General features: G+C 44.6%; 27 non-coding genes across 27 annotated transcripts; all 27 read left to right on the top strand.

The window, feature by feature from the left end:
- The first annotated feature begins 308 nt into the window (after window positions 1-308).
- Window positions 309-402, top strand: trnai-uau (transfer RNA isoleucine (anticodon UAU)). Its single transcript has 2 exons — window positions 309-346; window positions 367-402. It is a non-coding gene; the product is annotated as a tRNA-Ile (tRNA).
- Window positions 403-1,056: 654 nt separating this feature from the next.
- Window positions 1,057-1,150, top strand: trnai-uau (transfer RNA isoleucine (anticodon UAU)). Its single transcript has 2 exons — window positions 1,057-1,094; window positions 1,115-1,150. It is a non-coding gene; the product is annotated as a tRNA-Ile (tRNA).
- Window positions 1,151-1,803: 653 nt separating this feature from the next.
- Window positions 1,804-1,897, top strand: trnai-uau (transfer RNA isoleucine (anticodon UAU)). Its single transcript has 2 exons — window positions 1,804-1,841; window positions 1,862-1,897. It is a non-coding gene; the product is annotated as a tRNA-Ile (tRNA).
- Window positions 1,898-2,551: 654 nt separating this feature from the next.
- trnai-uau (transfer RNA isoleucine (anticodon UAU)) lies at window positions 2,552-2,645 on the top strand. The gene is made up of 2 exons: window positions 2,552-2,589; window positions 2,610-2,645. It is a non-coding gene; the product is annotated as a tRNA-Ile (tRNA).
- A 654-nt stretch (window positions 2,646-3,299) lies between these two features.
- On the top strand, window positions 3,300-3,393 carry trnai-uau (transfer RNA isoleucine (anticodon UAU)). Its single transcript has 2 exons — window positions 3,300-3,337; window positions 3,358-3,393. It is a non-coding gene; the product is annotated as a tRNA-Ile (tRNA).
- A 654-nt stretch (window positions 3,394-4,047) lies between these two features.
- trnai-uau (transfer RNA isoleucine (anticodon UAU)) lies at window positions 4,048-4,141 on the top strand. Its single transcript has 2 exons — window positions 4,048-4,085; window positions 4,106-4,141. It is a non-coding gene; the product is annotated as a tRNA-Ile (tRNA).
- Window positions 4,142-4,794: 653 nt separating this feature from the next.
- trnai-uau (transfer RNA isoleucine (anticodon UAU)) lies at window positions 4,795-4,888 on the top strand. The gene is made up of 2 exons: window positions 4,795-4,832; window positions 4,853-4,888. It is a non-coding gene; the product is annotated as a tRNA-Ile (tRNA).
- A 654-nt stretch (window positions 4,889-5,542) lies between these two features.
- On the top strand, window positions 5,543-5,636 carry trnai-uau (transfer RNA isoleucine (anticodon UAU)). The gene is made up of 2 exons: window positions 5,543-5,580; window positions 5,601-5,636. It is a non-coding gene; the product is annotated as a tRNA-Ile (tRNA).
- Window positions 5,637-6,290: 654 nt separating this feature from the next.
- trnai-uau (transfer RNA isoleucine (anticodon UAU)) lies at window positions 6,291-6,384 on the top strand. Its single transcript has 2 exons — window positions 6,291-6,328; window positions 6,349-6,384. It is a non-coding gene; the product is annotated as a tRNA-Ile (tRNA).
- Window positions 6,385-7,038: 654 nt separating this feature from the next.
- On the top strand, window positions 7,039-7,132 carry trnai-uau (transfer RNA isoleucine (anticodon UAU)). The gene is made up of 2 exons: window positions 7,039-7,076; window positions 7,097-7,132. It is a non-coding gene; the product is annotated as a tRNA-Ile (tRNA).
- Window positions 7,133-7,786: 654 nt separating this feature from the next.
- Window positions 7,787-7,880, top strand: trnai-uau (transfer RNA isoleucine (anticodon UAU)). Its single transcript has 2 exons — window positions 7,787-7,824; window positions 7,845-7,880. It is a non-coding gene; the product is annotated as a tRNA-Ile (tRNA).
- Window positions 7,881-8,534: 654 nt separating this feature from the next.
- Window positions 8,535-8,628, top strand: trnai-uau (transfer RNA isoleucine (anticodon UAU)). The gene is made up of 2 exons: window positions 8,535-8,572; window positions 8,593-8,628. It is a non-coding gene; the product is annotated as a tRNA-Ile (tRNA).
- Window positions 8,629-9,282: 654 nt separating this feature from the next.
- Window positions 9,283-9,376, top strand: trnai-uau (transfer RNA isoleucine (anticodon UAU)). Its single transcript has 2 exons — window positions 9,283-9,320; window positions 9,341-9,376. It is a non-coding gene; the product is annotated as a tRNA-Ile (tRNA).
- A 654-nt stretch (window positions 9,377-10,030) lies between these two features.
- Window positions 10,031-10,124, top strand: trnai-uau (transfer RNA isoleucine (anticodon UAU)). The gene is made up of 2 exons: window positions 10,031-10,068; window positions 10,089-10,124. It is a non-coding gene; the product is annotated as a tRNA-Ile (tRNA).
- A 654-nt stretch (window positions 10,125-10,778) lies between these two features.
- Window positions 10,779-10,872, top strand: trnai-uau (transfer RNA isoleucine (anticodon UAU)). The gene is made up of 2 exons: window positions 10,779-10,816; window positions 10,837-10,872. It is a non-coding gene; the product is annotated as a tRNA-Ile (tRNA).
- A 654-nt stretch (window positions 10,873-11,526) lies between these two features.
- On the top strand, window positions 11,527-11,620 carry trnai-uau (transfer RNA isoleucine (anticodon UAU)). The gene is made up of 2 exons: window positions 11,527-11,564; window positions 11,585-11,620. It is a non-coding gene; the product is annotated as a tRNA-Ile (tRNA).
- Window positions 11,621-12,274: 654 nt separating this feature from the next.
- On the top strand, window positions 12,275-12,368 carry trnai-uau (transfer RNA isoleucine (anticodon UAU)). Its single transcript has 2 exons — window positions 12,275-12,312; window positions 12,333-12,368. It is a non-coding gene; the product is annotated as a tRNA-Ile (tRNA).
- Window positions 12,369-13,022: 654 nt separating this feature from the next.
- trnai-uau (transfer RNA isoleucine (anticodon UAU)) lies at window positions 13,023-13,116 on the top strand. The gene is made up of 2 exons: window positions 13,023-13,060; window positions 13,081-13,116. It is a non-coding gene; the product is annotated as a tRNA-Ile (tRNA).
- A 654-nt stretch (window positions 13,117-13,770) lies between these two features.
- Window positions 13,771-13,864, top strand: trnai-uau (transfer RNA isoleucine (anticodon UAU)). Its single transcript has 2 exons — window positions 13,771-13,808; window positions 13,829-13,864. It is a non-coding gene; the product is annotated as a tRNA-Ile (tRNA).
- A 654-nt stretch (window positions 13,865-14,518) lies between these two features.
- On the top strand, window positions 14,519-14,612 carry trnai-uau (transfer RNA isoleucine (anticodon UAU)). The gene is made up of 2 exons: window positions 14,519-14,556; window positions 14,577-14,612. It is a non-coding gene; the product is annotated as a tRNA-Ile (tRNA).
- A 654-nt stretch (window positions 14,613-15,266) lies between these two features.
- On the top strand, window positions 15,267-15,360 carry trnai-uau (transfer RNA isoleucine (anticodon UAU)). The gene is made up of 2 exons: window positions 15,267-15,304; window positions 15,325-15,360. It is a non-coding gene; the product is annotated as a tRNA-Ile (tRNA).
- Window positions 15,361-16,015: 655 nt separating this feature from the next.
- Window positions 16,016-16,110, top strand: trnai-uau (transfer RNA isoleucine (anticodon UAU)). The gene is made up of 2 exons: window positions 16,016-16,053; window positions 16,075-16,110. It is a non-coding gene; the product is annotated as a tRNA-Ile (tRNA).
- Window positions 16,111-16,764: 654 nt separating this feature from the next.
- Window positions 16,765-16,858, top strand: trnai-uau (transfer RNA isoleucine (anticodon UAU)). Its single transcript has 2 exons — window positions 16,765-16,802; window positions 16,823-16,858. It is a non-coding gene; the product is annotated as a tRNA-Ile (tRNA).
- A 654-nt stretch (window positions 16,859-17,512) lies between these two features.
- trnai-uau (transfer RNA isoleucine (anticodon UAU)) lies at window positions 17,513-17,606 on the top strand. The gene is made up of 2 exons: window positions 17,513-17,550; window positions 17,571-17,606. It is a non-coding gene; the product is annotated as a tRNA-Ile (tRNA).
- Window positions 17,607-18,258: 652 nt separating this feature from the next.
- Window positions 18,259-18,352, top strand: trnai-uau (transfer RNA isoleucine (anticodon UAU)). The gene is made up of 2 exons: window positions 18,259-18,296; window positions 18,317-18,352. It is a non-coding gene; the product is annotated as a tRNA-Ile (tRNA).
- Window positions 18,353-19,007: 655 nt separating this feature from the next.
- trnai-uau (transfer RNA isoleucine (anticodon UAU)) lies at window positions 19,008-19,101 on the top strand. The gene is made up of 2 exons: window positions 19,008-19,045; window positions 19,066-19,101. It is a non-coding gene; the product is annotated as a tRNA-Ile (tRNA).
- A 460-nt stretch (window positions 19,102-19,561) lies between these two features.
- trnai-uau (transfer RNA isoleucine (anticodon UAU)) lies at window positions 19,562-19,655 on the top strand. The gene is made up of 2 exons: window positions 19,562-19,599; window positions 19,620-19,655. It is a non-coding gene; the product is annotated as a tRNA-Ile (tRNA).
- The last annotated feature ends 154 nt before the right edge of the window (window positions 19,656-19,809 follow it).

Below are 19,809 nucleotides of genomic sequence, written 5' to 3'. Positions count from 1 at the left end.
GACAGGTCAGAGTGCAGGCAGAGATAGAATACAAAATCATCGTCTTCTCTATCACCAGCTATGCCTGACACGTCAGCAATGCAGGGTGGCAAGCCTGCTCGAAAGTCCAAGCGGATGGCTGTTTGCGAAGTGAGTTGGTGCTTCGCCTCAGAAAATAATCACCCCATTTGTGGTTCGAACCCACAAATACGAGATTAAGAGTCTCATGCTCTACCGTCTGAGTTAGCCAGGTAGGTCAATTGTCGAACTGACTCGGACCGAGTATTGTACATCTATGTTTTTGCAAGATATGGTAAACAGGTGATCAGGCTCCTGTGGCGCAATCGGTTAGCGCGTGGTACTTATACAGCAGTATGCAGCGAAGCAATGCCGAGGTTGTGAGTTCGACCCTCACCAGGAGCATGTACTTTTCTTGAACCCTTTGCCTGTCTATTTATGCTCTACCGACTGAGCTTGCCAGGTACCTCAACAGTAGTGTTGACTTGGTCCGAATATCGTTCAGCTCCATTTCTGCAAAATATGAAGATCAGTGAAAGTGTTGTTGATGGATCCTGTGGTGCAATCTGTTAGCATGTTGTACTTATACAGCAGTATACAGAAATTAGATGACAAGGTTATGAGTTCAACTCCCACCAGGAGCAAGTATTCTTCTAGAAGCCTATCCCTGTCTATTTCTTGTCCAGAAAATTAGCATTTATTCAATCCATTTAGGAGGACGTTTCATAGATAATAGGTATGTCATTGAGATGACAGGTCAGAGTGCAGGCAGAGATAGAATACAAAATCATCGTCTTCTCTATCACCAGCTATGCCTGACACGTCAGCAATGCAGGGTGGCAAGCCTGCTCGAAAGTCCAAGCGGATGGCTGTTTGCGAAGTGAGTTGGTGCTTCGCCTCAGAAAATAATCACCCCATTTGTGGTTCGAACCCACAAATACGAGATTAAGAGTCTCATGCTCTACCGTCTGAGTTAGCCAGGTAGGTCAATTGTCGAACTGACTCGGACCGAGTATTGTACATCTATGTTTTTGCAAGATATGGTAAACAGGTGATCAGGCTCCTGTGGCGCAATCGGTTAGCGCGTGGTACTTATACAGCAGTATGCAGCGAAGCAATGCCGAGGTTGTGAGTTCGAGCCTCACCAGGAGCATGTATTTTCTTGAACCCTTTGCCTGTCTATTTATGCTCTACCGACTGAGCTTGCCAGGTACCTCAACAGTAGTATTGACTTGGTCCGAATATCGTTCAGCTCCATTTCTGCAAAATATGAAGATCAGTGAAAGTGTTGTTGATGGATCCTGTGGTGCAATCTGTTAGCATGTTGTACTTATACAGCAGTATACAGAAATTAGATGACAAGGTTATGAGTTCAACTCCCACCAGGAGCAAGTATTCTTCTAGAAGCCTATCCCTGTCTATTTCTTGTCCAGAAAATTAGCATTTATTCAATCCATTTAGGAGGACGTTTCATAGATAATAGGTATGTCATTGAGATGACAGGTCAGAGTGCAGGCAGAGATAGAATACAAAATCATCGTCTTCTCTATCACCAGCTATGCCTGACACGTCAGCAATGCAGGGTGGCAAGCCTGCTCGAAAGTCCAAGCGGATGGCTGTTTGCGAAGTGAGTTGGTGCTTCGCCTCAGAAAATAATCACCCCATTTGTGGTTCGAACCCACAAATACGAGATTAAGAGTCTCATGCTCTACCGTCTGAGTTAGCCAGGTAGGTCAATTGTCGAACTGACTCGGACCGAGTATTGTACATCTATGTTTTTGCAAGATATGGTAAACAGGTGATCAGGCTCCTGTGGCGCAATCGGTTAGCGCGTGGTACTTATACAGCAGTATGCAGCGAAGCAATGCCGAGGTTGTGAGTTCGAGCCTCACCAGGAGCATGTAATTTTCTTGAACCCTTTGCCTGTCTATTTATGCTCTACCGACTGAGCTTGCCAGGTACCTCAACAGTAGTGTTGACTTGGTCCGAATATCGTTCAGCTCCATTTCTGCAAAATATGAAGATCAGTGAAAGTGTTGTTGATGGATCCTGTGGTGCAATCTGTTAGCATGTTGTACTTATACAGCAGTATACAGAAATTAGATGACAAGGTTATGAGTTCAACTCCCACCAGGAGCAAGTATTCTTCTAGAAGCCTATCCCTGTCTATTTCTTGTCCAGAAAATTAGCATTTATTCAATCCATTTAGGAGGACGTTTCATAGATAATAGGTATGTCATTGAGATGACAGGTCAGAGTGCAGGCAGAGATAGAATACAAAATCATCGTCTTCTCTATCACCAGCTATGCCTGACACGTCAGCAATGCAGGGTGGCAAGCCTGCTCGAAAGTCCAAGCGGATGGCTGTTTGCGAAGTGAGTTGGTGCTTCGCCTCAGAAAATAATCACCCCATTTGTGGTTCGAACCCACAAATACGAGATTAAGAGTCTCATGCTCTACCGTCTGAGTTAGCCAGGTAGGTCAATTGTCGAACTGACTCGGACCGAGTATTGTACATCTATGTTTTTGCAAGATATGGTAAACAGGTGATCAGGCTCCTGTGGCGCAATCGGTTAGCGCGTGGTACTTATACAGCAGTATGCAGCGAAGCAATGCCGAGGTTGTGAGTTCGAGCCTCACCAGGAGCATGTACTTTTCTTGAACCCTTTGCCTGTCTATTTATGCTCTACCGACTGAGCTTGCCAGGTACCTCAACAGTAGTATTGACTTGGTCCGAATATCGTTCAGCTCCATTTCTGCAAAATATGAAGATCAGTGAAAGTGTTGTTGATGGATCCTGTGGTGCAATCTGTTAGCATGTTGTACTTATACAGCAGTATACAGAAATTAGATGACAAGGTTATGAGTTCAACTCCCACCAGGAGCAAGTATTCTTCTAGAAGCCTATCCCTGTCTATTTCTTGTCCAGAAAATTAGCATTTATTCAATCCATTTAGGAGGACGTTTCATAGATAATAGGTATGTCATTGAGATGACAGGTCAGAGTGCAGGCAGAGATAGAATACAAAATCATCGTCTTCTCTATCACCAGCTATGCCTGACACGTCAGCAATGCAGGGTGGCAAGCCTGCTCGAAAGTCCAAGCGGATGGCTGTTTGCGAAGTGAGTTGGTGCTTCGCCTCAGAAAATAATCACCCCATTTGTGGTTCGAACCCACAAATACGAGATTAAGAGTCTCATGCTCTACCGTCTGAGTTAGCCAGGTAGGTCAATTGTCGAACTGACTCGGACCGAGTATTGTACATCTATGTTTTTGCAAGATATGGTAAACAGGTGATCAGGCTCCTGTGGCGCAATCGGTTAGCGCGTGGTACTTATACAGCAGTATGCAGCGAAGCAATGCCGAGGTTGTGAGTTCGAGCCTCACCAGGAGCATGTAATTTTCTTGAACCCTTTGCCTGTCTATTTATGCTCTACCGACTGAGCTTGCCAGGTACCTCAACAGTAGTATTGACTTGGTCCGAATATCGTTCAGCTCCATTTCTGCAAAATATGAAGATCAGTGAAAGTGTTGTTGATGGATCCTGTGGTGCAATCTGTTAGCATGTTGTACTTATATAGCAGTATACAGAAATTAGATGACAAGGTTATGAGTTCAACTCCCACCAGGAGCAAGTATTCTTCTAGAAGCCTATCCCTGTCTATTTCTTGTCCAGAAAATTAGCATTTATTCAATCCATTTAGGAGGACGTTTCATAGATAATAGGTATGTCATTGAGATGACAGGTCAGAGTGCAGGCAGAGATAGAATACAAAATCATCGTCTTCTCTATCACCAGCTATGCCTGACACGTCAGCAATGCAGGGTGGCAAGCCTGCTCGAAAGTCCAAGCGGATGGCTGTTTGCGAAGTGAGTTGGTGCTTCGCCTCAGAAAATAATCACCCCATTTGTGGTTCGAACCCACAAATACGAGATTAAGAGTCTCATGCTCTACCGTCTGAGTTAGCCAGGTAGGTCAATTGTCGAACTGACTCGGACCGAGTATTGTACATCTATGTTTTTGCAAGATATGGTAAACAGGTGATCAGGCTCCTGTGGCGCAATCGGTTAGCGCGTGGTACTTATACAGCAGTATGCAGCGAAGCAATGCCGAGGTTGTGAGTTCGAGCCTCACCAGGAGCATGTATTTTCTTGAACCCTTTGCCTGTCTATTTATGCTCTACCGACTGAGCTTGCCAGGTACCTCAACAGTAGTGTTGACTTGGTCCGAATATCGTTCAGCTCCATTTCTGCAAAATATGAAGATCAGTGAAAGTGTTGTTGATGGATCCTGTGGTGCAATCTGTTAGCATGTTGTACTTATACAGCAGTATACAGAAATTAGATGACAAGGTTATGAGTTCAACTCCCACCAGGAGCAAGTATTCTTCTAGAAGCCTATCCCTGTCTATTTCTTGTCCAGAAAATTAGCATTTATTCAATCCATTTAGGAGGACGTTTCATAGATAATAGGTATGTCATTGAGATGACAGGTCAGAGTGCAGGCAGAGATAGAATACAAAATCATCGTCTTCTCTATCACCAGCTATGCCTGACACGTCAGCAATGCAGGGTGGCAAGCCTGCTCGAAAGTCCAAGCGGATGGCTGTTTGCGAAGTGAGTTGGTGCTTCGCCTCAGAAAATAATCACCCCATTTGTGGTTCGAACCCACAAATACGAGATTAAGAGTCTCATGCTCTACCGTCTGAGTTAGCCAGGTAGGTCAATTGTCGAACTGACTCGGACCGAGTATTGTACATCTATGTTTTTGCAAGATATGGTAAACAGGTGATCAGGCTCCTGTGGCGCAATCGGTTAGCGCGTGGTACTTATACAGCAGTATGCAGCGAAGCAATGCCGAGGTTGTGAGTTCGAGCCTCACCAGGAGCATGTACTTTTCTTGAACCCTTTGCCTGTCTATTTATGCTCTACCGACTGAGCTTGCCAGGTACCTCAACAGTAGTATTGACTTGGTCCGAATATCGTTCAGCTCCATTTCTGCAAAATATGAAGATCAGTGAAAGTGTTGTTGATGGATCCTGTGGTGCAATCTGTTAGCATGTTGTACTTATACAGCAGTATACAGAAATTAGATGACAAGGTTATGAGTTCAACTCCCACCAGGAGCAAGTATTCTTCTAGAAGCCTATCCCTGTCTATTTCTTGTCCAGAAAATTAGCATTTATTCAATCCATTTAGGAGGACGTTTCATAGATAATAGGTATGTCATTGAGATGACAGGTCAGAGTGCAGGCAGAGATAGAATACAAAATCATCGTCTTCTCTATCACCAGCTATGCCTGACACGTCAGCAATGCAGGGTGGCAAGCCTGCTCGAAAGTCCAAGCGGATGGCTGTTTGCGAAGTGAGTTGGTGCTTCGCCTCAGAAAATAATCACCCCATTTGTGGTTCGAACCCACAAATACGAGATTAAGAGTCTCATGCTCTACCGTCTGAGTTAGCCAGGTAGGTCAATTGTCGAACTGACTCGGACCGAGTATTGTACATCTATGTTTTTGCAAGATATGGTAAACAGGTGATCAGGCTCCTGTGGCGCAATCGGTTAGCGCGTGGTACTTATACAGCAGTATGCAGCGAAGCAATGCCGAGGTTGTGAGTTCGAGCCTCACCAGGAGCATGTACTTTTCTTGAACCCTTTGCCTGTCTATTTATGCTCTACCGACTGAGCTTGCCAGGTACCTCAACAGTAGTATTGACTTGGTCCGAATATCGTTCAGCTCCATTTCTGCAAAATATGAAGATCAGTGAAAGTGTTGTTGATGGATCCTGTGGTGCAATCTGTTAGCATGTTGTACTTATACAGCAGTATACAGAAATTAGATGACAAGGTTATGAGTTCAACTCCCACCAGGAGCAAGTATTCTTCTAGAAGCCTATCCCTGTCTATTTCTTGTCCAGAAAATTAGCATTTATTCAATCCATTTAGGAGGACGTTTCATAGATAATAGGTATGTCATTGAGATGACAGGTCAGAGTGCAGGCAGAGATAGAATACAAAATCATCGTCTTCTCTATCACCAGCTATGCCTGACACGTCAGCAATGCAGGGTGGCAAGCCTGCTCGAAAGTCCAAGCGGATGGCTGTTTGCGAAGTGAGTTGGTGCTTCGCCTCAGAAAATAATCACCCCATTTGTGGTTCGAACCCACAAATACGAGATTAAGAGTCTCATGCTCTACCGTCTGAGTTAGCCAGGTAGGTCAATTGTCGAACTGACTCGGACCGAGTATTGTACATCTATGTTTTTGCAAGATATGGTAAACAGGTGATCAGGCTCCTGTGGCGCAATCGGTTAGCGCGTGGTACTTATACAGCAGTATGCAGCGAAGCAATGCCGAGGTTGTGAGTTCGAGCCTCACCAGGAGCATGTACTTTTCTTGAACCCTTTGCCTGTCTATTTATGCTCTACCGACTGAGCTTGCCAGGTACCTCAACAGTAGTGTTGACTTGGTCCGAATATCGTTCAGCTCCATTTCTGCAAAATATGAAGATCAGTGAAAGTGTTGTTGATGGATCCTGTGGTGCAATCTGTTAGCATGTTGTACTTATACAGCAGTATACAGAAATTAGATGACAAGGTTATGAGTTCAACTCCCACCAGGAGCAAGTATTCTTCTAGAAGCCTATCCCTGTCTATTTCTTGTCCAGAAAATTAGCATTTATTCAATCCATTTAGGAGGACGTTTCATAGATAATAGGTATGTCATTGAGATGACAGGTCAGAGTGCAGGCAGAGATAGAATACAAAATCATCGTCTTCTCTATCACCAGCTATGCCTGACACGTCAGCAATGCAGGGTGGCAAGCCTGCTCGAAAGTCCAAGCGGATGGCTGTTTGCGAAGTGAGTTGGTGCTTCGCCTCAGAAAATAATCACCCCATTTGTGGTTCGAACCCACAAATACGAGATTAAGAGTCTCATGCTCTACCGTCTGAGTTAGCCAGGTAGGTCAATTGTCGAACTGACTCGGACCGAGTATTGTACATCTATGTTTTTGCAAGATATGGTAAACAGGTGATCAGGCTCCTGTGGCGCAATCGGTTAGCGCGTGGTACTTATACAGCAGTATGCAGCGAAGCAATGCCGAGGTTGTGAGTTCGAGCCTCACCAGGAGCATGTACTTTTCTTGAACCCTTTGCCTGTCTATTTATGCTCTACCGACTGAGCTTGCCAGGTACCTCAACAGTAGTGTTGACTTGGTCCGAATATCGTTCAGCTCCATTTCTGCAAAATATGAAGATCAGTGAAAGTGTTGTTGATGGATCCTGTGGTGCAATCTGTTAGCATGTTGTACTTATACAGCAGTATACAGAAATTAGATGACAAGGTTATGAGTTCAACTCCCACCAGGAGCAAGTATTCTTCTAGAAGCCTATCCCTGTCTATTTCTTGTCCAGAAAATTAGCATTTATTCAATCCATTTAGGAGGACGTTTCATAGATAATAGGTATGTCATTGAGATGACAGGTCAGAGTGCAGGCAGAGATAGAATACAAAATCATCGTCTTCTCTATCACCAGCTATGCCTGACACGTCAGCAATGCAGGGTGGCAAGCCTGCTCGAAAGTCCAAGCGGATGGCTGTTTGCGAAGTGAGTTGGTGCTTCGCCTCAGAAAATAATCACCCCATTTGTGGTTCGAACCCACAAATACGAGATTAAGAGTCTCATGCTCTACCGTCTGAGTTAGCCAGGTAGGTCAATTGTCGAACTGACTCGGACCGAGTATTGTACATCTATGTTTTTGCAAGATATGGTAAACAGGTGATCAGGCTCCTGTGGCGCAATCGGTTAGCGCGTGGTACTTATACAGCAGTATGCAGCGAAGCAATGCCGAGGTTGTGAGTTCGAGCCTCACCAGGAGCATGTACTTTTCTTGAACCCTTTGCCTGTCTATTTATGCTCTACCGACTGAGCTTGCCAGGTACCTCAACAGTAGTATTGACTTGGTCCGAATATCGTTCAGCTCCATTTCTGCAAAATATGAAGATCAGTGAAAGTGTTGTTGATGGATCCTGTGGTGCAATCTGTTAGCATGTTGTACTTATACAGCAGTATACAGAAATTAGATGACAAGGTTATGAGTTCAACTCCCACCAGGAGCAAGTATTCTTCTAGAAGCCTATCCCTGTCTATTTCTTGTCCAGAAAATTAGCATTTATTCAATCCATTTAGGAGGACGTTTCATAGATAATAGGTATGTCATTGAGATGACAGGTCAGAGTGCAGGCAGAGATAGAATACAAAATCATCGTCTTCTCTATCACCAGCTATGCCTGACACGTCAGCAATGCAGGGTGGCAAGCCTGCTCGAAAGTCCAAGCGGATGGCTGTTTGCGAAGTGAGTTGGTGCTTCGCCTCAGAAAATAATCACCCCATTTGTGGTTCGAACCCACAAATACGAGATTAAGAGTCTCATGCTCTACCGTCTGAGTTAGCCAGGTAGGTCAATTGTCGAACTGACTCGGACCGAGTATTGTACATCTATGTTTTTGCAAGATATGGTAAACAGGTGATCAGGCTCCTGTGGCGCAATCGGTTAGCGCGTGGTACTTATACAGCAGTATGCAGCGAAGCAATGCCGAGGTTGTGAGTTCGAGCCTCACCAGGAGCATGTACTTTTCTTGAACCCTTTGCCTGTCTATTTATGCTCTACCGACTGAGCTTGCCAGGTACCTCAACAGTAGTGTTGACTTGGTCCGAATATCGTTCAGCTCCATTTCTGCAAAATATGAAGATCAGTGAAAGTGTTGTTGATGGATCCTGTGGTGCAATCTGTTAGCATGTTGTACTTATACAGCAGTATACAGAAATTAGATGACAAGGTTATGAGTTCAACTCCCACCAGGAGCAAGTATTCTTCTAGAAGCCTATCCCTGTCTATTTCTTGTCCAGAAAATTAGCATTTATTCAATCCATTTAGGAGGACGTTTCATAGATAATAGGTATGTCATTGAGATGACAGGTCAGAGTGCAGGCAGAGATAGAATACAAAATCATCGTCTTCTCTATCACCAGCTATGCCTGACACGTCAGCAATGCAGGGTGGCAAGCCTGCTCGAAAGTCCAAGCGGATGGCTGTTTGCGAAGTGAGTTGGTGCTTCGCCTCAGAAAATAATCACCCCATTTGTGGTTCGAACCCACAAATACGAGATTAAGAGTCTCATGCTCTACCGTCTGAGTTAGCCAGGTAGGTCAATTGTCGAACTGACTCGGACCGAGTATTGTACATCTATGTTTTTGCAAGATATGGTAAACAGGTGATCAGGCTCCTGTGGCGCAATCGGTTAGCGCGTGGTACTTATACAGCAGTATGCAGCGAAGCAATGCCGAGGTTGTGAGTTCGAGCCTCACCAGGAGCATGTACTTTTCTTGAACCCTTTGCCTGTCTATTTATGCTCTACCGACTGAGCTTGCCAGGTACCTCAACAGTAGTATTGACTTGGTCCGAATATCGTTCAGCTCCATTTCTGCAAAATATGAAGATCAGTGAAAGTGTTGTTGATGGATCCTGTGGTGCAATCTGTTAGCATGTTGTACTTATACAGCAGTATACAGAAATTAGATGACAAGGTTATGAGTTCAACTCCCACCAGGAGCAAGTATTCTTCTAGAAGCCTATCCCTGTCTATTTCTTGTCCAGAAAATTAGCATTTATTCAATCCATTTAGGAGGACGTTTCATAGATAATAGGTATGTCATTGAGATGACAGGTCAGAGTGCAGGCAGAGATAGAATACAAAATCATCGTCTTCTCTATCACCAGCTATGCCTGACACGTCAGCAATGCAGGGTGGCAAGCCTGCTCGAAAGTCCAAGCGGATGGCTGTTTGCGAAGTGAGTTGGTGCTTCGCCTCAGAAAATAATCACCCCATTTGTGGTTCGAACCCACAAATACGAGATTAAGAGTCTCATGCTCTACCGTCTGAGTTAGCCAGGTAGGTCAATTGTCGAACTGACTCGGACCGAGTATTGTACATCTATGTTTTTGCAAGATATGGTAAACAGGTGATCAGGCTCCTGTGGCGCAATCGGTTAGCGCGTGGTACTTATACAGCAGTATGCAGCGAAGCAATGCCGAGGTTGTGAGTTCGAGCCTCACCAGGAGCATGTACTTTTCTTGAACCCTTTGCCTGTCTATTTATGCTCTACCGACTGAGCTTGCCAGGTACCTCAACAGTAGTATTGACTTGGTCCGAATATCGTTCAGCTCCATTTCTGCAAAATATGAAGATCAGTGAAAGTGTTGTTGATGGATCCTGTGGTGCAATCTGTTAGCATGTTGTACTTATACAGCAGTATACAGAAATTAGATGACAAGGTTATGAGTTCAACTCCCACCAGGAGCAAGTATTCTTCTAGAAGCCTATCCCTGTCTATTTCTTGTCCAGAAAATTAGCATTTATTCAATCCATTTAGGAGGACGTTTCATAGATAATAGGTATGTCATTGAGATGACAGGTCAGAGTGCAGGCAGAGATAGAATACAAAATCATCGTCTTCTCTATCACCAGCTATGCCTGACACGTCAGCAATGCAGGGTGGCAAGCCTGCTCGAAAGTCCAAGCGGATGGCTGTTTGCGAAGTGAGTTGGTGCTTCGCCTCAGAAAATAATCACCCCATTTGTGGTTCGAACCCACAAATACGAGATTAAGAGTCTCATGCTCTACCGTCTGAGTTAGCCAGGTAGGTCAATTGTCGAACTGACTCGGACCGAGTATTGTACATCTATGTTTTTGCAAGATATGGTAAACAGGTGATCAGGCTCCTGTGGCGCAATCGGTTAGCGCGTGGTACTTATACAGCAGTATGCAGCGAAGCAATGCCGAGGTTGTGAGTTCGAGCCTCACCAGGAGCATGTACTTTTCTTGAACCCTTTGCCTGTCTATTTATGCTCTACCGACTGAGCTAGCCAGGTACCTCAACAGTAGTATTGACTTGGTCCGAATATCGTTCAGCTCCATTTCTGCAAAATATGAAGATCAGTGAAAGTGTTGTTGATGGATCCTGTGGTGCAATCTGTTAGCATGTTGTACTTATACAGCAGTATACAGAAATTAGATGACAAGGTTATGAGTTCAACTCCCACCAGGAGCAAGTATTCTTCTAGAAGCCTATCCCTGTCTATTTCTTGTCCAGAAAATTAGCATTTATTCAATCCATTTAGGAGGACGTTTCATAGATAATAGGTATGTCATTGAGATGACAGGTCAGAGTGCAGGCAGAGATAGAATACAAAATCATCGTCTTCTCTATCACCAGCTATGCCTGACACGTCAGCAATGCAGGGTGGCAAGCCTGCTCGAAAGTCCAAGCAGATGGCTGTTTGCGAAGTGAGTTGGTGCTTCGCCTCAGAAAATAATCACCCCATTTGTGGTTCGAACCCACAAATACGAGATTAAGAGTCTCATGCTCTACCGTCTGAGTTAGCCAGGTAGGTCAATTGTCGAACTGACTCGGACCGAGTATTGTACATCTATGTTTTTGCAAGATATGGTAAACAGGTGATCAGGCTCCTGTGGCGCAATCGGTTAGCGCGTGGTACTTATACAGCAGTATGCAGCGAAGCAATGCCGAGGTTGTGAGTTCGACCCTCACCAGGAGCATGTACTTTTCTTGAACCCTTTGCCTGTCTATTTATGCTCTACCGACTGAGCTAGCCAGGTACCTCAACAGTAGTATTGACTTGGTCCGAATATCGTTCAGCTCCATTTCTGCAAAATATGAAGATCAGTGAAAGTGTTGTTGATGGATCCTGTGGTGCAATCTGTTAGCATGTTGTACTTATACAGCAGTATACAGAAATTAGATGACAAGGTTATGAGTTCAACTCCCACCAGGAGCAAGTATTCTTCTAGAAGCCTATCCCTGTCTATTTCTTGTCCAGAAAATTAGCATTTATTCAATCCATTTAGGAGGACGTTTCATAGATAATAGGTATGTCATTGAGATGACAGGTCAGAGTGCAGGCAGAGATAGAATACAAAATCATCGTCTTCTCTATCACCAGCTATGCCTGACACGTCAGCAATGCAGGGTGGCAAGCCTGCTCGAAAGTCCAAGCGGATGGCTGTTTGCGAAGTGAGTTGGTGCTTCGCCTCAGAAAATAATCACCCCATTTGTGGTTCGAACCCACAAATACGAGATTAAGAGTCTCATGCTCTACCGTCTGAGTTAGCCAGGTAGGTCAATTGTCGAACTGACTCGGACCGAGTATTGTACATCTATGTTTTTGCAAGATATGGTAAACAGGTGATCAGGCTCCTGTGGCGCAATCGGTTAGCGCGTGGTACTTATACAGCAGTATGCAGCGAAGCAATGCCGAGGTTGTGAGTTCGAGCCTCACCAGGAGCATGTACTTTTCTTGAACCCTTTGCCTGTCTATTTATGCTCTACCGACTGAGCTAGCCAGGTACCTCAACAGTAGTATTGACTTGGTCCGAATATCGTTCAGCTCCATTTCTGCAAAATATGAAGATCAGTGAAAGTGTTGTTGATGGATCCTGTGGTGCAATCTGTTAGCATGTTGTACTTATACAGCAGTATACAGAAATTAGATGACAAGGTTATGAGTTCAACTCCCACCAGGAGCAAGTATTCTTCTAGAAGCCTATCCCTGTCTATTTCTTGTCCAGAAAATTAGCATTTATTCAATCCATTTAGGAGGACGTTTCATAGATAATAGGTATGTCATTGAGATGACAGGTCAGAGTGCAGGCAGAGATAGAATACAAAATCATCGTCTTCTCTATCACCAGCTATGCCTGACACGTCAGCAATGCAGGGTGGCAAGCCTGCTCGAAAGTCCAAGCAGATGGCTGTTTGCGAAGTGAGTTGGTGCTTCGCCTCAGAAAATAATCACCCCATTTGTGGTTCGAACCCACAAATACGAGATTAAGAGTCTCATGCTCTACCGTCTGAGTTAGCCAGGTAGGTCAATTGTCGAACTGACTCGGACCGAGTATTGTACATCTATGTTTTTGCAAGATATGGTAAACAGGTGATCAGGCTCCTGTGGCGCAATCGGTTAGCGCGTGGTACTTATACAGCAGTATGCAGCGAAGCAATGCCGAGGTTGTGAGTTCGACCCTCACCAGGAGCATGTACTTTTCTTGAACCCTTTGCCTGTCTATTTATGCTCTACCGACTGAGCTAGCCAGGTACCTCAACAGTAGTATTGACTTGGTCCGAATATCGTTCAGCTCCATTTCTGCAAAATATGAAGATCAGTGAAAGTGTTGTTGATGGATCCTGTGGTGCAATCTGTTAGCATGTTGTACTTATACAGCAGTATACAGAAATTAGATGACAAGGTTATGAGTTCAACTCCCACCAGGAGCAAGTATTCTTCTAGAAGCCTATCCCTGTCTATTTCTTGTCCAGAAAATTAGCATTTATTCAATTCATTTAGGAGGACGTTTCATAGATAATAGGTATGTCATTGAGATGACAGGTCAGAGTGCAGGCAGAGATAGAATACAAAATCATCGTCTTCTCTATCACCAGCTATGCCTGACACGTCAGCAATGCAGGGTGGCAAGCCTGCTCGAAAGTCCAAGCGGATGGCTGTTTGCGAAGTGAGTTGGTGCTTCGCCTCAGAAAATAATCACCCCATTTGTGGTTCGAACCCACAAATACGAGATTAAGAGTCTCATGCTCTACCGTCTGAGTTAGCCAGGTAGGTCAATTGTCGAACTGACTCGGACCGAGTATTGTACATCTATGTTTTTGCAAGATATGGTAAACAGGTGATCAGGCTCCTGTGGCGCAATCGGTTAGCGCGTGGTACTTATACAGCAGTATGCAGCGAAGCAATGCCGAGGTTGTGAGTTCGAGCCTCACCAGGAGCATGTAATTTTCTTGAACCCTTTGCCTGTCTATTTATGCTCTACCGACTGAGCTAGCCAGGTACCTCAACAGTAGTATTGACTTGGTCCGAATATCGTTCAGCTCCATTTCTGCAAAATATGAAGATCAGTGAAAGTGTTGTTGATGGATCCTGTGGTGCAATCTGTTAGCATGTTGTACTTATACAGCAGTATACAGAAATTAGATGACAAGGTTATGAGTTCAACTCCCACCAGGAGCAAGTATTCTTCTAGAAGCCTATCCCTGTCTATTTCTTGTCCAGAAAATTAGCATTTATTCAATCCATTTAGGAGGACGTTTCATAGATAATAGGTATGTCATTGAGATGACAGGTCAGAGTGCAGGCAGAGATAGAATACAAAATCATCGTCTTCTCTATCACCAGCTATGCCTGACACGTCAGCAATGCAGGGTGGCAAGCCTGCTCGAAAGTCCAAGCGGATGGCTGTTTGCGAAGTGAGTTGGTGCTTCGCCTCAGAAAATAATCACCCCATTTGTGGTTCGAACCCACAAATACGAGATTAAGAGTCTCATGCTCTACCGTCTGAGTTAGCCAGGTAGGTCAATTGTCGAACTGACTCGGACCGAGTATTGTACATCTATGTTTTTGCAAGATATGGTAAACAGGTGATCAGGCTCCTGTGGCGCAATCGGTTAGCGCGTGGTACTTATACAGCAGTATGCAGCGAAGCAATGCCGAGGTTGTGAGTTCGAGCCTCACCAGGAGCATGTAATTTTCTTGAACCCTTTGCCTGTCTATTTATGCTCTACCGACTGAGCTAGCCAGGTACCTCAACAGTAGTATTGACTTGGTCCGAATATCGTTCAGCTCCATTTCTGCAAAATATGAAGATCAGTGAAAGTGTTGTTGATGGATCCTGTGGTGCAATCTGTTAGCATGTTGTACTTATACAGCAGTATACAGAAATTATATGACAAGGTTATGAGTTCAACTCCCACCAGGAGCAAGTATTCTTCTAGAAGCCTATCCCTGTCTATTTCTTGTCCAGAAAATTAGCATTTATTCAATTCATTTAGGAGGACGTTTCATAGATAATAGGTATGTCATTGAGATGACAGGTCAGAGTGCAGGCAGAGATAGAATACAAAATCATCGTCTTCTCTATCACCAGCTATGCCTGACACGTCAGCAATGCAGGGTGGCAAGCCTGCTCGAAAGTCCAAGCGGATGGCTGTTTGCGAAGTGAGTTGGTGCTTCGCCTCAGAAAATAATCACCCCATTTGTGGTTCGAACCCACAAATACGAGATTAAGAGTCTCATGCTCTACCGTCTGAGTTAGCCAGGTAGGTCAATTGTCGAACTGACTCGGACCGAGTATTGTACATCTATGTTTTTGCAAGATATGGTAAACAGGTGATCAGGCTCCTGTGGCGCAATCGGTTAGCGCGTGGTACTTATACAGCAGTATGCAGCGAAGCAATGCCGAGGTTGTGAGTTCGAGCCTCACCAGGAGCATGTAATTTTCTTGAACCCTTTGCCTGTCTATTTATGCTCCTACCGACTGAGCTAGCCAGGTACCTCAACAGTAGTATTGACTTGGTCCGAATATCGTTCAGCTCCATTTCTGCAAAATATGAAGATCAGTGAAAGTGTTGTTGATGGATCCTGTGGTGCAATCTGTTAGCATGTTGTACTTATACAGCAGTATACAGAAATTAGATGACAAGGTTATGAGTTCAACTCCCACCAGGAGCAAGTATTCTTCTAGAAGCCTATCCCTGTCTATTTCTTGTCCAGAAAATTAGCATTTATTCAATCCATTTAGGAGGACGTTTCATAGATAATAGGTATGTCATTGAGATGACAGGTCAGAGTGCAGGCAGAGATAGAATACAAAATCATCGTCTTCTCTATCACCAGCTATGCCTGACACGTCAGCAATGCAGGGTGGCAAGCCTGCTCGAAAGTCCAAGCGGATGGCTGTTTGCGAAGTGAGTTGGTGCTTCGCCTCAGAAAATAATCACCCCATTTGTGGTTCGAACCCACAAATACGAGATTAAGAGTCTCATGCTCTACCGTCTGAGTTAGCCAGGTAGGTCAATTGTCGAACTGACTCGGACCGAGTATTGTACATCTATGTTTTTGCAAGATATGGTAAACAGGTGATCAGGCTCCTGTGGCGCAATCGGTTAGCGCGTGGTACTTATACAGGCAGTATGCAGCGAAGCAATGCCGAGGTTGTGAGTTCGACCCTCACCAGGAGCATGTAATTTTCTTGAACCCTTTGACTGTCTATTTATGCTCCTACCGACTGAGCTTGCCAGGTACCTCAACAGTAGTGTTGACTTGGTCCGAATATCGTTCAGCTCCATTTCTGCAAAATATGAAGATCAGTGAAAGTGTTGTTGATGGATCCTGTGGTGCAATCTGTTAGCATGTTGTACTTATACAGCAGTATACAGAAATTAGATGACAAGGTTATGAGTTCAACTCCCACCAGGAGCAAGTATTCTTCTAGAAGCCTATCCCTGTCTATTCTTGTCCAGAAAATTAGCATTTATTCAATCCATTTAGGAGGACGTTTCATAGATAATAGGTATGTCATTGAGATGACAGGTCAGAGTGCAGGCAGAGATAGAATACAAAATCATCGTCTTCTCTATCACCAGCTATGCCTGACACGTCAGCAATGCAGGGTGGCAAGCCTGCTCGAAAGTCCAAGCGGATGGCTGTTTGCGAAGTGAGTTGGTGCTTCGCCTCAGAAAATAATCACCCCATTTGTGGTTCGAACCCACAAATACGAGATTAAGAGTCTCATGCTCTACCGTCTGAGTTAGCCAGGTAGGTCAATTGTCGAACTGACTCGGACCGAGTATTGTACATCTATGTTTTTGCAAGATATGGTAAACAGGTGATCAGGCTCCTGTGGCGCAATCGGTTAGCGCGTGGTACTTATACAGCAGTATGCAGCGAAGCAATGCCGAGGTTGTGAGTTCGAGCCTCACCAGGAGCATGTAATTTTCTTGAACCCTTTGCCTGTCTATTTATGCTCTACCGACTGAGCTTGCCAGGTACCTCAACAGTAGTATTGACTTGGTCCGAATATCGTTCAGCTCCATTTCTGCAAAATATGAAGATCAGTGAAAGTGTTGTTGATGGATCCTGTGGTGCAATCTGTTAGCATGTTGTACTTATACAGCAGTATACAGAAATTATATGACAAGGTTATGAGTTCAACTCCCACCAGGAGCAAGTATTCTTCTAGAAGCCTATCCCTGTCTATTTCTTGTCCAGAAAATTAGCATTTATTCAATCCATTTAGGAGGACGTTTCATAGATAATAGGTATGTCATTGAGATGACAGGTCAGAGTGCAGGCAGAGATAGAATACAAAATCATCGTCTTCTCTATCACCAGCTATGCCTGACACGTCAGCAATGCAGGGTGGCAAGCCTGCTCGAAAGTCCAAGCGGATGGCTGTTTGCGAAGTGAGTTGGTGCTTCGCCTCAGAAAATAATCACCCCATTTGTGGTTCGAACCCACAAATACGAGATTAAGAGTCTCATGCTCTACCGTCTGAGTTAGCCAGGTAGGTCAATTGTCGAACTGACTCGGACCGAGTATTGTACATCTATGTTTTTGCAAGATATGGTAAACAGGTGATCAGGCTCCTGTGGCGCAATCGGTTAGCGCGTGGTACTTATACAGCAGTATGCAGCGAAGCAATGCCGAGGTTGTGAGTTCGAGCCTCACCAGGAGCATGTAATTTTCTTGAACCCTTTGCCTGTCTATTTATGCTCTACCGACTGAGCTAGCCAGGTACCTCAACAGTAGTATTGACTTGGTCCGAATATCGTTCAGCTCCATTTCTGCAAAATATGAAGATCAGTGAAAGTGTTGTTGATGGATCCTGTGGTGCAATCTGTTAGCATGTTGTACTTATACAGCAGTATACAGAAATTAGATGACAAGGTTATGAGTTCAACTCCCACCAGGAGCAAGTATTCTTCTAGAAGCCTATCCCTGTCTATTTCTTGTCCAGAAATTAGCATTTATTCAATCCATTTAGGAGGACGTTTCATAGATAATAGGTATGTCATTGAGATGACAGGTCAGAGTGCAGGCAGAGATAGAATACAAAATCATCGTCTTCTCTATCACCAGCTATGCCTGACACGTCAGCAATGCAGGGTGGCAAGCCTGCTCGAAAGTCCAAGCGGATGGCTGTTTGCGAAGTGAGTTGGTGCTTCGCTCAGAAAATAATCACCCCATTTGTGGTTCGAACCCACAAATACGAGATTAAGAGTCTCATGCTCTACCGTCTGAGTTAGCCAGGTAGGTCAATTGTCGAACTGACTCGGACCGAGTATTCTACATCTATGTTTGTGCAAAATATGGTAAACAGGTGATCAGGCTCCTGTGGCGCAATCGGTTAGCGCGTGGTACTTATACAGCAGTATGCAGCGAAGCAATGCCGAGGTTGTGAGTTCGACCCTCACCAGGAGCATGTAATTTTCTTGAACCCTTTGCCTGTCTATTTATGCTCTACCGACTGAGCTTGCCAGGTACCTCAACAGTAGTATTGACTTGGTCCGAATATCGTTCAGCTCCATTTCTGCAAAATATGAAGATCAGTGAAAGTGTTGTTGATGGATCCTGTGGTGCAATCTGTTAGCATGTTGTACTTATACAGCAGTATACAGAAATTAGATGACAAGGTTATGAGTTCAACTCCCACCAGGAGCAAGTATTCTTCTAGAAGCCTATCCCTGTCTATTTCTTGTCCAGAAAATTAGCATTTATTCAATCCATTTAGGAGGACGTTTCATAGATAATAGGTATGTCATTGAGATGACAGGTCAGAGTGCAGGCAGAGATAGAATACAAAATCATCGTCTTCTCTATCACCAGCTATGCCTGACACGTCAGCAATGCAGGGTGGCAAGCCTGCTCGAAAGTCCAAGCGGATGGCTGTTTGCGAAGTGAGTTGGTGCTTCGCCTCAGAAAATAATCACCCCATTTGTGGTTCGAACCCACAAATACGAGATTAAGAGTCTCATGCTCTACCGTCTGAGTTAGCCAGGTAGGTCCAATTGTCGAACTGACTCGGACCGAGTATTGTACATCTATGTTTTTGCAAGATATGGTAAACAGGTGATCAGGCTCCTGTGGCGCAATCGGTTAGCGCGTGGTACTTATACAGCAGTATGCAGCGAAGCAATGCCGAGGTTGTGAGTTCGACCCTCACCAGGAGCATGTAATTTTCTTGAACCCTTTGACTGTCTATTTATGCTCCACCGACTGAGCTTGCCAGGTACCTCAACAGTAGTGTTGACTTGGTCCGAATATCGTTCAGCTCCATTTCTGCAAAATATGAAGATCAGTGAAAGTGTTGTTGATGGATCCTGTGGTGCAATCTGTTAGCATGTTGTACTTATATAGCAGTATACAGAAATTAGATGACAAGGTTATGAGTTCAACTCCCACCAGGAGCAAGTCTTCTTCTAGAAGCCTATCCCTGTCTATTTCTTGTCCAAGTGAGTTGGTGCTTCGCCTCAGAAAATAATCACCCCATTTGTGGTTCGAACCCACAAATACGAGATTAAGAGTCTCATGCTCTACCGTCTGAGTTAGCCAGGTAGGTCAATTGTCGAACTGACTCGGACCGAGTATTGTACATCTATGTTTTTGCAAGATATGGTAAACAGGTGATCAGGCTCCTGTGGCGCAATCGGTTAGCGCGTGGTACTTATACAGCAGTATGCAGCGAAGCAATGCCGAGGTTGTGAGTTCGAGCCTCACCAGGAGCATGTACTTTTCTTGAACCCTTTGCCTGTCTATTTATGCTCCTACCGACTGAGCTAGCCAGGTACCTCAACAGTAGTATTGACTTGGTCCGAATATCGTTCAGCTCCATTTCTGCAAAATATGAAGATCAGTGAAAGTGTTGTTGATGGATCCTGT

The sequence above is a fragment of the Oncorhynchus kisutch genome, unplaced genomic scaffold (assembly GCF_002021735.2).
Source record: "Oncorhynchus kisutch isolate 150728-3 unplaced genomic scaffold, Okis_V2 scaffold1641, whole genome shotgun sequence".
NCBI classification, from domain to species: domain Eukaryota; kingdom Metazoa; phylum Chordata; class Actinopteri; order Salmoniformes; family Salmonidae; genus Oncorhynchus; species Oncorhynchus kisutch.
This window is presented reverse-complemented; position numbering and strand designations above follow the sequence as displayed.